The 15,544-nt window shown below is 40.6% G+C and overlaps 1 protein-coding gene and 1 non-coding gene across 3 annotated transcripts in view; both read left to right on the top strand.

Moving 5' to 3' along the window:
- LRMDA (leucine rich melanocyte differentiation associated) overlaps positions 1–15,544 on the top strand; it is a 1,077,770-nt gene that overhangs the window by 264,566 nt on the left and 797,660 nt on the right. The window lies entirely within an intron of this gene.
- LOC123821219 lies at positions 10,679–10,819 on the top strand. The gene has a single exon (XR_006786072.1). It is a non-coding gene; the product is annotated as a U4 spliceosomal RNA (small nuclear RNA).

Below are 15,544 nucleotides of genomic sequence, written 5' to 3'. Positions count from 1 at the left end.
TGTAGATTTTCTCCAACCAGCATATCAGATCATAACTGGTATGTAACAAGGCACACAATAAAAATTACTGTTCAGCAGTAGGCTCAACTGGAGACACGGAGGATTTGGGGAATTACTCATAGGTCCCAATTCATTTTAGGTAGATTCTTGAGAGGTGGCCAGCAAGGTATTTTAGGCTGGCATGATTCTTTCAGGCTATCCTTTCTCAGGTCCTTCATAGAGAACAAGTCCATGCCATTGCTTCTGTGTGCATGTGAATCACGAAGTGATGGACGAAATACCTGTCCTGCAATTGATGGGATGGCCAGCCCATGCTCTCAGAACCTCCTTTGGTAGGAGTCCTGTGCCTTTCTGGGTGCCTGGTGTTCAGGTTCTGTGTGAGGAGTGTGTGTGGGGGGAGTGTGTGTGTGGCAGACCTGAGAGCTCTCATTCTGAACTGATTCACTATTTATACCAACTGGAAAGGGGGCCTTGCTGGACACCGCTCTGAAATGCATCCGTTCATTGTCCTTCTGTAGACATGCATCTGTCCTGAGATGAGGGGCTTTCCAGTCTGTCATTTTCATCAGGAATGACTGACGAGCTGCTGTTGGGAGAGAAGCCTTTTGCACTGGTCCTTTCAGAGCCTCAGCTCACCAGTTCCCCAGCCCCTGCAACCGGCCCTGGGTGTGAACAGGTGATGACAGAGCCACCGAACCTTGGTGTTCAGTCCTTGGGTGGCACCGAATTGGTGGCTTTCATTTTTTGACTGTGACTGACCTTAATGAATATATTTCCTATCATAGCTTGCATGCACACATATATTTACATAATTGAATCAGAAGTGTCAGAAAACAATACTTACCCTTACTACATTCAGTATACTGTGATATGTTGTATTTTGTTTAAAAAAATGCTGGAGCACCCTGGAATTTTATTTCATACAGAACTACATTTTGCAAAATAGTGGCTAGATCTCCCAGCTTTCATCAGATCTCATTCTGAGTGGGACCCTGATACTCTCCTTTCATGGATGAGGAAGAAATCATTATGTGTGATCCTAGCATCATACAACTTCTTAGTGGCAAAGCTGGGGCTATAGCCCAGGTCTCCTGACTTTGATCTAGCATTTTTACATAAATATGTATAACTTAGAATGTAACTTTTTTTTTCTATCTGTGCATATTTCCGTTTTCTTTCTGGTTAGGTATAGAGTGGCAAATTAACAATGTATAGATATGTACTCCCTATACTTTCCTGCTTGGACTCAACTCACACCCTCTTTCTCTTTGCGGAACCCTTTTACCTCTTGGCCAGATGACTCAGCCAGTTTTAAAGTTGTGTATGTTGCACACCCAGAGGCAACCTGCCATGTTATCACTGTTCCTAGCCCATAGTTCAAAGTGCATGTGGTTCTTGTCTTCAAATAGCTTACCTTCAAATTGGGGTGACACAGCAGGGCTTCATTCTTTCAGCAGAAACACATATGGATAAACAGGATAATTATAAATGTACTTTGGAAAAGAGAGTATACCCCAAGATCTTCCTCCCTGGTTAAAAAGAGTCGGCTTTTGCAGCAAGAAAGCTTAAACTTGTGATCACAAGAGGAGAGAGAGGTACTGGAGACACCCACCTTTAGTATGAGTTGGGGAGGTACATCATCCTGGTATCGCTGCTTTGACCTCCCTTCTCCATGGGCTCCAGGCTCCATTGCTTCTTATAGAACCCAAATCTATCTCCTTTTGGCAGGAGGTGGTGCCTGCCAAGTCCAGATATGACAACTGTATTTTGCAAGCTGAAATTTAAAATACCCAGTCTAAAAATATGAACACAATGGGACAAGATATTTAATATTTGTCCTATTTCAACAAATCTGTAAAATATGCTTTCTGTTTCTCACCCCCTCCTCACCTGAGTTCCCTACCTTTAGCTGTCTGAGGCCATTGTGAGTGTCACCAGCACACCTGGGTCGCTGGCTGAGGCATGATGGAGATGTGGTGGAGTGAGGAGAGAGGCAGGGGACTGCCCTGAGAATGCCACTGTGCTTGTGCAGTTGTCTCAGCTCCACCTCCAGCAGGTTGGCCACAGCAGTTGGAGAATTCTCCTGTAATGCGTTACTTTATGGCTTGGGATCATCTGCTTTGATTCTGGCCTTGGGCTACGGTTACCTGTGTATCTGAATTTGTGAGAGTGGATGCCCTGCCTTGTGTTCACCCTGCCCTATTCAGGAGCATTAAGCTACTTCCTCCTTTGAAATGCAATAGGCAGTTCTGTTTTTGCTCATCACTCCTACTGCTGGCTGAGTGGCGCAGAGGGACCCCTTTCTGTAATATAGAGCTGTAGCTGGTGTAATTCTGATTTAGAAAAAACAGCTTCACTTGGAGAGAAACATTAATTAGATGCAAAGAGGGAGTTATTTTATCCTTCCGGTTGGGGAGAGAGGGGAGTGAGGGAGAGAAAAAAGTACCACAAATAAATTATCTCCTATTTGTGCAATGTTTTATGCTTGTCAGCTGTCTGTTGCCAGAGAACCACCATGTAGCTAAATACTTGTGACACCTTGCCCAATCAAGGTATAGCAAAAGGATGTTATGGGAGCCTCTTTGTGACAACCTGTGCTAGTTTACATTAGCTTAACCAATCGCTTTTCCTCTGTGCTTGGAGAAATTTGTTAAATTAATTCAGTTGCAATTAGCAGATTTATGGGAAAGTACCCTGTTATCCTTTAATTGGAGAGCATAAAACTACAAACTGAATCCGCTAGTTCTATTTGTGTAATAGGCAATCTATCTACGACAAGATTTGATCGATGGAGTCGTATGATGCCCTTGCCTTGTTTTATATTGGCTGTCAGCGCTTAACTGGGACTGAAGTATCTGGGTAACAAAAATTGATATAATGACTTAATGCGCCTTATTCTCTTTGAGCTACATCAGTTTAGAGCACTTCTGAGAGAAAAATGTCTGGAAAATATCAGGGAGTCATTTATCAACCTGTTTTCATTAGCATACTGCCTAGCTCTGGCAAGGATTTGAATAAAAAAAAGCAGGATGGTACAATTTATTTCAGGCTCCATATTTCTTGGATGAAAGGAGACTTCTAATAAAAGGAAAATACAGAAAGATGCTTTTTTCTAGCTGCTTTTTCCCTAACTAAAAACCTTACCCCCAAAGCTTTTTTGTTTGTTTGGATTTTTACTGTTAATATTCTGGAGAACATACCCCTGTGAAGATAATTAGAAAAGTAATGCAAAATGCACAGTGGTTATGAAATGTAGAGAAAAAATATTTAACAGCAACAAAAATTAAACATAAATATCCAGGTGTGTTGTGGGTGTGTGTCCGTCTGTCTTCGTTTGTTTGCCTCTGTTGTACGTGTTTGTGTGTTTGTACAAAAATGCATAGCTAGACAGTGAACATGGAGACAAGTTCTCTGCATAAGTGGGTGTTTAGTAGCATTAAAGGATTTAAGAAAGTTAAGATAGAGAGATTTTAGCTTTCTGGAGTTGGAGCTGAGAGGAAATAGAAACAGATCAAAATGTTTGTACAGTGGGTAAAATGCATTTGGTATGTGGAGTCATTTGTCCTACCCACCGTGGGATGTGAACCACAAGAGGTAATAATAACTGAAAGGCAGTTGCACGGGAGTGAGTCCTTTTTTGCATGAAATTTTTATGCATCAGTCAGCCTGCATACAGTGTGCCTAATGTATAAAATAAATTGGTGCATAAATCAGATTAAGAGCAGCATGTTGCCAACTTTTGCATTTGCACATAGGAATTCAATACGGATATGGAGAAATTCCCATTTTTTAAATCTCTAATAGGGTACAGGGAATCTCTCAGGTAGATGTTGCACACAGGGACGTTTTATTCACTTATCTCCCCCACTTCTCACCCTAATAACAACAGAAGCAATGCTGTGGGTAGTAAGAGCAGCAGTGCGGGAGTTTTGTGATGCCAGCTATATATGGAGGGTAGTGACACAGTATTTAAGATAATGCTGCAACACTGTCTATAGCTCCTAATTATGGCGAGGAATTGGTGTGGCAATCGATAGTGATTTATGGTGGGGATAAGCAAGTGCACATTGCTCACATTGATCTGAATGTAAATTCCTTGACATAATAAGAAGTTATTACCAATGACAGTCGCTGTCTGACTGCTAATTCATCGGCACATCCTTCCATCAATGAGAGCCACAGTGTCTGCACACTGGGGATGAGTTGTCCCCATGATTTGCCTGTTGTAAACCAGGCCTGTACATCTGGTACCCAACGAGTGGCTATTGAGTAGATGACAGACGAGGTCACACTGACCGTTTCTCTGTCAAATAGCAGTTCTGTGATTAACCAACAAGATTGGGGGTGTGTCTTGCTATTTTTAAAGCGAGAAATATCCTACAGGGGTTTGAGTTTGTGTTAAAAATCATAAATAATTTCCATAAATATTTTATCTATTAAATTTATTTTCATTACACCATTTTCCTAAAAGGCTGAGATAGTAAACAATCTATCAATTGATTAAAATATAATTGCTTTTATTTTTACCTGTTTTTCTCTTACGCTTTTTGAAAGTTATACATTTTTTAACCATCTAACTTTTTTTGCTTCTTTTAAAAATATATTTTATTGATTATGCTATTACAGTTGTCCCATTTCCCCCCTTCACTTCCCTCTACTCTGCACACCTTCTCCCACCCACATTCCCCCGCTTTAGTTCATTTCCATGGGTCATACATATAAGTTTTTTGGCCTCTGTATTTCCCATACTATTCTTATCCTTCCCGTGTCTATTTTCTATCTACCATCTATGCTACTTATTCTCTGTACCTCTTCCCCCTCTCTCCTCCTCCCACTCCCCTGTTGCTAACCCTCCATGTGATCTCCATTTCTGTGGTTCTGTTCCTGTTCTAGCTGTTTGCTTAGTTGCTTTTTGTTTTATGTGTGGTTGTTAATAATTGTGAGTTTGCTGTCATTTTACTGTACATGTGTTTTATCTTCTTTTTCTTAAATAGGCCCTTTTAACATTTCATATAATAAGGGCTTGGTGATGATCAACTCCTTTAATTTGACCTTATCTGAGAAGCACTTTATCTGCCCTTCTATTCTAAATGAAAGCTTTGCTGGATAGAGTAATCTTGGATGTAGGTCCTTGCCTTTTATGATTTGGAATACTTCTTTCTGGCTCCTTCTTGCCTGTAAGGTCTCTTTTGAGAAATCAGCTGACAATCTGATGAGAACTCCTTTATAGGTTACTGTCTCCCTATGTCTTGCTGCTTCTAGGATTCTCTCCTTCATTTTAATCTTGGGTAATGTAATTATGACGTGCCTTGGTGTGTTCCTCTTTGGGTCCAACTTCTTTGGAACTCTCTGAGCTTCCTGGACTTCCTGGAAGTCTATTTCCTTTGCCAAATTGGGGAGGTTCTCCTTTATTATTTGTTCAAATAAGTTTTCCACTTGTTGCTCTTCCTCTTCCCCTTCTGGTACCCCTATGATTCAGCTGTTGGAATGTTTAAAGATGTCCTGGAGGTTCCTAAGCCTCTCCTCATTTTTTTGAATTCTTGTTTCTTTATTCTTTTCTGTTTGGTTGTTTCTTTCTTCCTTCTGGTCCACTTCATTTATTTGAGACCCAGTTTCCTTCCCATCACTATTGGTTCCCTGTTCATTTTCCTTTATTTCACTTAGCATAGCCTTCATTTTTTTCATCTAATTTGTGACCAAATTCAACCAATTCTGTGAGCATCTGGGTCACCAGTGCTTTGAACTGTGCATCTGATAGGTTGGCTATCTCTTCGTTGCTTAGTTGTATTTTTTCTGAAGCTTTGATCTGTTCTTTTGTTTGGGGCTTTTTTTTTTGGGAGGGGTCTGGATGTTCCTGTTATATAGTAAAGGTTGGAACCTCAGGTATTCACTAGGGTGGGGCAACCCATGTCACTGCATTGTGACACTGTATGTAGGGGAGGGGTCTGAGAGTGAACAATGGAGCTTGCTCTGCTTTCTGCTGGATTTCAGTCCCTTCTGCCACTTCCCCCAAGCAAACTGGGCCTTTCTGGTGCTGATTTCCATGTGGGTGGGCTTGTGTACATTCTAGGACCCCGTGGGTCTCTCCAACGAACTCTCCTGTGAGGCTGGGAGTTTCTCCCAGCACCTCAACCACCACAGGTGTTTTCAATCAGTGGTTTGAGGCTTTGTTTCCTCCACTCTGGAGCCCTGGGTTGCGGGGTCTATCATGCTCCCCGGTTTTGCCTGGTTTATCTGCATGCGAATGTGGGACCTCCTGGTCCACCAGCCTCCCTGTGTGCCATGCCCCTCCACAAATCACTGCTTCACTGGGTTCGCCCACTGCCACCCTGCACACAGGGTCCACCAGCCACCACTTTTTTTTGCTGACACCCCTCTCTGCCCAGCTGTCTGACTCTGCTCCTCCTACCAGTCTGGATGAATGTGTCTATTTTAACTCCTCGGTTGTTGGACTTCCATACAGTTCAATTTTCTGTCAGTACTGGGTGGCTTTTTTGTTTCTAAATTTGTGTTGTCCTTATTTTGGTTGCACGAGGAGGTGCAGTGTGTCTACCTACACCTCCATCTTGGCCAGAAGTCCTTTTTTTGCTTCTTAAATCTCATATGCATTTATATAGTTCTGCATTTCTACTGCCTCGGAGATTTTCTTAAAAAAATTTAATATTGAAGCTTGTATCTCTTTGTTCTTTTCTTCCCTCTTTCCCTTCTAACAAGGCCCTCACAAACTCATCCTTTATATCTGTACCCTCTCCTCTTCTCTTCAGTAGTTCTCGTTAACTGACCTGAAGCCTTTTGTGATTCACATTCAGAGCCAAAGTAGGAGGTGGGCTGTCTCTTTTTCATCTGATTTTGGTGGGCAAACTCTCTCTACCCTAACATGCAGTATTACATTATCTATAACCATAGTTTGTTTTTTTAAAACATTTTGCCATGTCTCTCTATGGCCTGGTTATTTTTTTTTTCTTATGAGTCTGCCTTATCAGAGAGTTACTCATTAAACTAAAGTGTGATTTCTGTGTTCTTAGCTTTTTTATTCTTACTGGAGATGGTTGTTGTTCTTTGCAGGAGACCCCTTGAGAAGTTGGAGTAATAGACATATACCTAGAAAAGTGATTCATTAACTCCAGGTGTATGATACCTGCTTTACCTGGAGAAATACAAATAGTTATAAAAACACAAGATTGTTTATTGTAAGTAGTAAGTACTGTACAATTAAGTAAGAACAACAATAATTTTAATTTCAGACTGCCTGTTATGTTAATCAGGTCTGACTAAGTTATGCTGCTGTAACAAATAACTCTAGAATCTACGAGGTATAAAATAATGCAGATTTATTTCTCACTATGATTCTTGTACATTGTAGGTTGACAGAGGGGCTCTGATCATTTTAGTCATATAGGGACTCGAGATTGCATAGCAGTTGACATCTTGAACACTGCTGGACACTGAGCCAAAGAGAGAGCTCTGAAGAGTCTTACATTGTTGGCAAGAAGATATACCACATCTTATTGTCACAAGGGCCCCATTCTTACCTTGTGACCCAAAGTAGGTAGAACTAGACATATTTAGTAAATAGTTTTAAAAGTATTGATTGGATATATACAACAGGTACTTATTAAAAACCTTCTTTGAACATAAGAAAAGTGTTATTAGCTTTAACAGCACACACCTTGGTGATGACTGAAGAGGTCTAGAAAAATTGAGTCAAAAATTTCTGGAAAAAATGAGGTAGTTCAACTCTTTCACTTTTACAGAGGAGGAAGAGAGGTCCAGATAGGGTAAATAACTTTCCCAAGATTACAGCACTGGAAAGGAGCAAAATAGGAATGGAAACCCAGGTTTCTTGTCTTGAATCTAATGTGCTTTCTTCTGTCTCTCTCACCTGTGATCTTGGGAGCGTCAAGCTTTTGTGCAGACTGCTGTGAATCCTGTATGTGTTGGTCATGAAAGTCCTAACTTCCTCTCTGTTGACATCAGTCCTTCATGTGAGTTTTTGCTTTGTTCAGGTGAGGTGGGTGCTTAGCTTCTTGGCTTCCTCCTTCCAGCCTTCTTGACCACCATCGTATCATTTTCCTGCAGATGGTATTTGATTATGAATACAGTTTTACTTGATTTTTATTTGAAGTACTAGAATTGGAATGCTTGTTTCAAATTCCACAAACATGATGCAGAGTGTTTAGGGTGATGTTGAGACAATGATGGGATGTCCAGCAGAGTTAGTATAAGGAGGTGAGATCTGGAGGAACTCCGCAAAGTGAAATGTTTATTGATTTATTTGTTCATAATATATACTCCTTCCCTACTTTTGAGAAAGTGGGGGAAATATGATTAGGTTTGGACAATGGTATGTTGTTCTGTTTTGTTGTGACTCAGCAGAGTCAAAAGACAAAGTTTTGGTTGACATGTCTGTCTACTGGTTCACTTTCTTAAGAAACAAATTCAAGTTTTCATTTCAGACATTGAGGGCAGGGGCATTGACTCAGGTTTTTAGACAGGGGCAGAAAACCTTATAATCTACTTGTTAACAGAGAAGGGATTATACTTTTCAAAGGATCTTCATAATAGACCCAGGTTAGACCTTCTTGTTAGAAGAATATTAATTGTTTTCCTATGGTTAGAATTATGGACATGAGCATGTATCAACAGGCATGTGTTACAACTCACAGCCTGGAATTGTGGCATTGGGTCTGTAAGTGGCTAAACTGTGTGAAAAGTATGGCAAAGAGTGGTGTGCCTGCAGGGCCTCAGAAATGTGCTTTCTTGCTTGTGTGGAGGACCTGTCAGCTTTATGACTTTTGTGTGACCCTCATAATCTATTCAAAATTAAAAACAAAAACTCAATAAAATCTCAGTGGGTACCAATTATATTCCAGGTGCATATGCAACCCCCCATTCTCTCTGTATATTATGTGTATGTGTGTGTATACACATGTGTATTTCTCATGCTCCATAGAAAGCCTCACCAAATAGGTATTGTTATATGACTAATACCTGACTTCTTACTTGTGCTTATTATGTATTCCTTGTTGTCTTAAGTGCTTTACATGAATTAATTCATTTCATCTCTATTACCCTCTGGAATACTCTTACCATCTGCATTTTGAAAATGAGAAAACAAAAGTGGAAAGTCTAATGTACCTGAGGTCCCATGGCTGGGATGTGATGGAACCATGGTCAAATCCAGGCAGCGTGGACTCAGAACTGGAGTTTGAACCACTCTGCTGATCTGCCTTCTTCACCTTTCCTATCGGTGAGGGGGAGGGCTTACAGAACAGTGGAGTGAGATTCAGCCATGGAATGAGAAGACTGAATTCAAATGCTGGCTCTGACACCTGCTCTCTGTGCTGTTGGGGCAACTCCCTTAGCCTCTCTCAGCTTCATTTCCCCATCAGTGTAAGACACTCACTCACCCTTAACCCAGAGGCAATGGTCCTTAGAGTGAGGAGCTTGAGTCCAGTGAATATATCATGAGAACCACTGGCATGCTGGAAGACGGTGTTAGAACTCTTTTTCCGAAGTCTATAATTTAAAACTGGGAAAGGAATAAACTAGATCAATATTTAATATTCAGACTGCAGTGGTGCCCTTACTTGGTGCAGGGGTCTACCACATTAGCACATGCCACACACGGTGGGGGGCCCCTCTCCCAGAGGCCACCTGGGAGTTCTCTCTTGGGGCAGGTCACAGTGCTGCCTTCCCCTCTTTTTTGGCTTCAGCATCTTGCAGGTTTAATTAGTCTTTGGTTACAAGATGAAGTTAACTTTATTTTTAAAAAAATTCTCAAATATCAGAACCTTTATGTTATACTTGATTATGAGTTAGGGATTGAATAAAAAATCTTTGGTTCCAACAGAGATTCCTTGATTATGTTGCTATAAAGAACTCAAGAGGTTTTTGTTTTTTTAAAAATTGTGTGTTCCTCATTTTTCTTTTACAAAAATTCAAGCTTGCTTAATTGTTTTCACTCCTAATGGCTACCAGGTGAGAAAATGCTTTCTGAAAGGGACTTATACTATGGAGAGAACATTTTGAGAGCAGATGTTTGGAAAGGTTTCCATCATCATGTGAGCTCATTGCTAAAAGCTGTCTAGGTGTATCATCTATAAAAATGCTCATCTCTGAATTCTATACAAATTCAGAAAAGGAATTTTCTAACCATTTAAGAAGTATTCTCAAGAAGGAATTTTGGCTATGGCTGGTGTTGCTCAGTGGGTTGAGCACTGGTCTGTGAACTGAAAGGTTGCCGGATTAATTCCCAATCAGGGCACATGCCTGGATTGCAGGCCAGGTCCCGGTTAGGGGTGTGTGAGAGGCAACTGGTTGATGTTCCTCTTTCTCTCTGTCTCCCTCCCTTCGTATCTCTCTAAAAAGTAAATAAAATATTTTTTAAAAGAAGGAATTTTAGTAGGTTTTGAATTCATTTGTTAAAAATATGAAATTGCTGCATGTTCTAGATAATTGACATTAAGGACTGTGGAAATTTACCCACTGAATTTAAACAGCAATCTGAGCATGACTGGTTAATGAGATTGAAAAAGTGTGCCATGATTTAATAAACTCAGCCAGTGATCACTTTCTTTTCCTATGCACAATGGTACTGAATAATGGCCGCCCAGAGTATGAGGTCCTAATCTCTGGAACCTGTGAATGTTACCTTATATTGAAAAAGGGTCTTTGAAGCTTTGAGCGGTGACAGTATCATAGCCAATGAGGTTTATCTGAGGCACAATTATTGCTAATTGAAAACTTTTCTAATACCCCACCGTGAGGACTTGAAGAAGGGTCTTTGCAGATGTGACTAAGTTGAGGATTTTGAGATGATGAGATTATCCTAGCTTATCTGGGTAGTCCCCAAATGCAATCACCTGTCTCTTTATGAGACAGGTAGAGGGAGATCTGATACAGACATGAGAGGAAAAAGTAGTGGTGATCAGAGAGGCAGAGATTGCAGTGATGTGGTCACAAGCCAAGGGATGCCAGCAACCTGTGGAGGCTTGAACAGGTAAGGAACAGACTCCCCTCTAGTGCCTGTGGAGGGCTTGTGGCCCTGCTGACACCTTGATTTTGGCCCAGTGGTACTTCTGGCATTCAGAACTGTAACAGAATAAATTTTCTTTTATGCCACAAGAAACTAGTATGTATTAAATAACTTTTAAGACTATGATTCAATTATCAAAATCATGGGTAAAATAAACTGAAACTAGAGCTATACTTTAAGTTGACTTTTCACAAAGTGTTGAGCCAGTAATTAAAAACGTAGTGAGGTATAAAAATATAACATCTCTGTAATGAAAAAATATTAACATATATTATATAAAGTATAATATCTATGTTTTTATTGAGCTCAAGAAAATTTGACATTATTAATGAGTAGAATTACATTTAAAGTCTTTATATTCCTTCCAATACTTAAAGTGCCTATTTTGTCTGTTTTGTGAATGCATTGGTACAATGGTAAGTATGTATACTTTATAAATAGTTAACATATTGAGATGCATGATCAAAAGAATTTAAAGTATTGTCTCTAAGGGATTATTGTGATGATGAAATGAGGTAAATGTGAAAACTCATGGAATGTGGTAGGCATCTAATAACTACTTATCGAATGAATGAATGAAAGTGTGGATGGATGATGAAGAAATGGAGAATCCTAGTTTAAGCTGTAGGCCTGGGAAGCATGGGTGTTGGTGGGGATTAGCTGTGGTCCCAGGGGTACTTAATTCCAGAACAGATGATCTTTCTACTTCGCCATCATCCTGTGAAGGAGCATACTTGTTACAATTATCCATTTCACAGTTTCCTGAAGGGTACCTTTTAGGAGCCTGTGAATGTTACAAATGAAACTTAGCAGTGATCATGTAGGGCTGACATGTCCTCAGCATTGGGATGAGAAGGAAGAGCCAGGGGGTGCAATGCAAGGGTTACCTGAGGGGACAGAAGGTTCCTGCTCTGGGTATGACAATGTTGGCCTGCGATGGTGGGTTGGAGTTGGGAGGGGGATGTGGAGGCAGTTGTGGTGGGCTGGGCTATGGGACTGTGGTCAGCTTCCCCATAGTTCACCTGAGAAGGCAGGTAGCTCTAGGCTTTTGCCTAAATGTGAGAGGCTATGAGGATCTGCCAATGATAGAACCATAGAAGATGCATGAACATCAACTCCTCCTCCCCATGAGGAGTGTTGGAAGAAATAAAATTGTATGCTAACTAATTTTTAGACAGCCGAGGATCCGACACCTATGATTGTGAGGAACAGGGAGGCGTCTGGATGAATTAAATTTCAACAACCCTTCGGCCTAATTTTAGCCAATCACTTCACTTTTCTTTCTGACCAAAGGCAAAAGAGTGACTTTCACTTTGGCTTTTTGCAATAAACTATCTAGATTTGGAAGTGCTGTCTCTTCCAGCTCATCTTTTGATAGAGCTAATAAGGGCAGGAAAATAGCCAGTGGGGTGGTGGGTGCTGAAGGAGATAATGAGGATTTCTGAGCTGCTTTAATCCCTCGACCATCCAAACTGTACCTGTGAAAAGGGGAACAGACCCTACTCGTCGAATCATTAGCCTAGTCAGCTCAGTCTTTCAAACACGAGAATAAAGGCTAGTTCTTAGGAATGTACTTCTTGTGTACTGGTAATGGAGGAGGGGGTTTCTGTGTTGTTCGCTGAACTGTGGCATTGGACCCTTTGTTAACTAGTCCCGCTGCTCTAATAACCTTCAGTGGGGGAATTCCAGCAGTAATCCCGGCTCACTTCTGGTCCATTTTCCATACTGTCCCAGGTCATGCCACTCCCAGGCTTGAGACCTTCCAGTAGTCCTCTTTAGGTTCGAAACCCTTACCACTGTGGGCAGCACTTTCTTCTTTCCTTCCCTCATATCCTTTGGCCAGATCACATACTACTCTGTTTGTTTGCTGCAGAAGACTGTCTGGTCTTTCCTTGCACATACTCCTCCTACCGCCTTCACCTCCAGAACCCCCCTGTTTCATTCAGCTAATACCTTTGTGTCCTTCAAGTCTCAGTTTAAATGTCACTTCCTAAATAAGGCCTTTCTTGAACCCTGTTGACTGGTTTTGCTTCCCTTGCTCTATGTTCCTCTAGCATCCTAAACATCCTCTTTTGGGATAGTTATTTCACTTGTAAAAATGTATTCAGTGTCTATTGGCCCTATAAGACCATCATCTCTGGGTGGCCACTGCACAGTACCAGGCATATGATAGATGCTTAGTACATATTTGCCAGATGAATGGATGCAGCTTTTTAAGAGAGGTGGTACTATGTTATCCTGTACCCCCACAGTTAGTGTAGTACCTGACATCCAATAAATATTGGTTCAACTGAGCTCAACAGAGAGGCAGTGGGCCAGGGTTGTTAGGTGCGGTGACCTGGATGCAGGGTATTAACACCTCATTCCCTTCACCCCAGCTCAGTGAGGCCCATGTCTGAGAACCCATAGAGGCCAACTGGGCAAGGGTATTTATTGGTGGAGGTGGTGGGGTAGACCATACATCTTTGTATGGCTTTTTGAAAAGAAAAAGGAAGGAAAAATATGTAGATTCATTAATGACATATTTCTAGAAATAATCAACTTAGAACATTTTATTGCCAAATTTTTAAAATGCAGATGGGAAACAAAAATGCAAGAGAGGCAGTTATCATGGCAACCTCTTTATTGTTTGCAGCCTTAGGCTTCTTAAAGATTCCCGTATGAGTTGTGGTTATAGTTTTCAAGTGTATGTCTCATTTTTGACCTGGGAATGAGATGAATAATTTTTAGGCAATGAAGATAAATACTCATCTGACTAGTAAGTACAGAAATGGGTCTCAGGGCTTTAGATATCAGTTCCACCATCTGAAATGTAAATATCTCCTGAAATTCCCATTTAAGAGCAGATTTCACCTGCAAGTAGACTGTTATCTCTTCCTGAAAAATATATACACCCTAGTGAGGGAATAAACACATCATTACACTTTCATGACAGATAAGCTTGGCTCTGTTGGGGTGTAAACTCATTTTTCTTGGGTTGACCTTTAAATGGTATTGTGCTATTGTATGGGATTTAAATCAATAATTTTGTCAAAGCAAAATATACTGCAGTTTTTTCTTTATCATTTAAACAGTTCTGTAAACTCTCAAGGAGTAATGGATTTAAACATGTTGTCCCCAGAAGGGAACGGGGAGGAGGGGGCTGTGGTGGGGGTGGGAAGCCACATATAACACTGACTTAGCGGCGGTGAGCCAGAAGCCTAGGATGGCTGCAGATCTGAGAGAGTTCCGTTTTCTCTTGCTGGCAGCTGAGATGGAGGTGCCAGTATGGGCTGTAATTAGTGGTGTAATACCTTTTCTGCATTCCTGTTGTAAAGCAACAAAGTGTCCCAGGTGTGAGGAGGTTAAAATGAGAAGTACCCAGTAGTTATGAAGCAGCAATAATGAGTTTCCTTCTACTTACCATGGATTTGTGTGATATACAGCTTGCAATTAAGCATGGCTTGGTGATTCAGTGATTAATGTATATACAGCTCCTAAAGGAGGGAAGCCGCCCTCCCGTCACATCCTTCATGATGTTTACAGCTGGGTACCTATTAACAGGAAGATGGAAAGGGCCATTTACAATTCAGTAACCTTTATGACAGTGAACTCTTTAATCAGCATTTTATTTCCTTTGTAACACTTTAGTCATCTACAAATGTCAGAATAAAATAGGGCCATGAAATATTTAGGATCGGCATGTGGAAATTGACTTCCCTTGATTTAAGCTGCTGTGTCTTTTCATTTTGTTGTTTTGGGAGCTTTTACTTTTATTGAAAGACAATTTATAACTAAATGCTCCCAACAGTGACTGGCATTAGGGTAGGAGGAATTTCGGAGAGCCAAGTTCTGGTTCTATAAAATGTGTTGATGCTTGCTATATTGGGTAATAAGTTATTCAAATAAAAACATTAGCAAAGGGTTTGCATTTCAGAGCAGTATTTAGTAGAGGTACAGCAGACTCTGCAGAGTTTATGACAAAATACCCTGGCATATTTTAAAAAGGTAATTAAGTATGAAGTAAATCCATAATAATTTAAGTCAGTTATAGTGGGTACCTGAAATATGCATTATTGTCTCACATTATTTTCTTAGTGGGATTCTGGGACTTTTTCAATTCAACAATAACCACCTTTCAGCTTTCTTGCATTGTTGTAAATGTATATAATATGTATTAACAGAATTGCCATGTTTATATTTAAAAAAACTTTAAACAGTGATATTGTGTTAAATGATTGAATTATTATTTCTTACTCATATCTTTTGTTAAGTTAACCCATTTTAAGACAGTGAACTCAAACATATCTCAAATGTTGTGTTTTAAAAATTAGTGTTGGACAGTGGCGTGCTTTAAGAATTTGGCCTGGTGCAGTGATGCCCCCTTCTCTACCCCATAAATGTCCCTGGTGACCATTTGCTGACTTTGGGCTGAGGCTCAGTTTAGGGAGCTAGTTCTTTTTCAGGGGTAGAGAGAGTCTTGGTGTCATGTGGGCCACATAGGACCACCTTTCCCACTTTTAAAGC

This window comes from Phyllostomus hastatus, unplaced genomic scaffold, assembly GCF_019186645.2.
Source record: "Phyllostomus hastatus isolate PE091 unplaced genomic scaffold, TTU_PhHast_1.1 phas_contig_38, whole genome shotgun sequence".
In the NCBI taxonomy this organism is placed as follows: Eukaryota; Metazoa; Chordata; class Mammalia; order Chiroptera; family Phyllostomidae; genus Phyllostomus; species Phyllostomus hastatus.
Note: the sequence above shows the minus strand (reverse complement) of the source record. Positions and strands in the feature narration are given on the sequence as shown.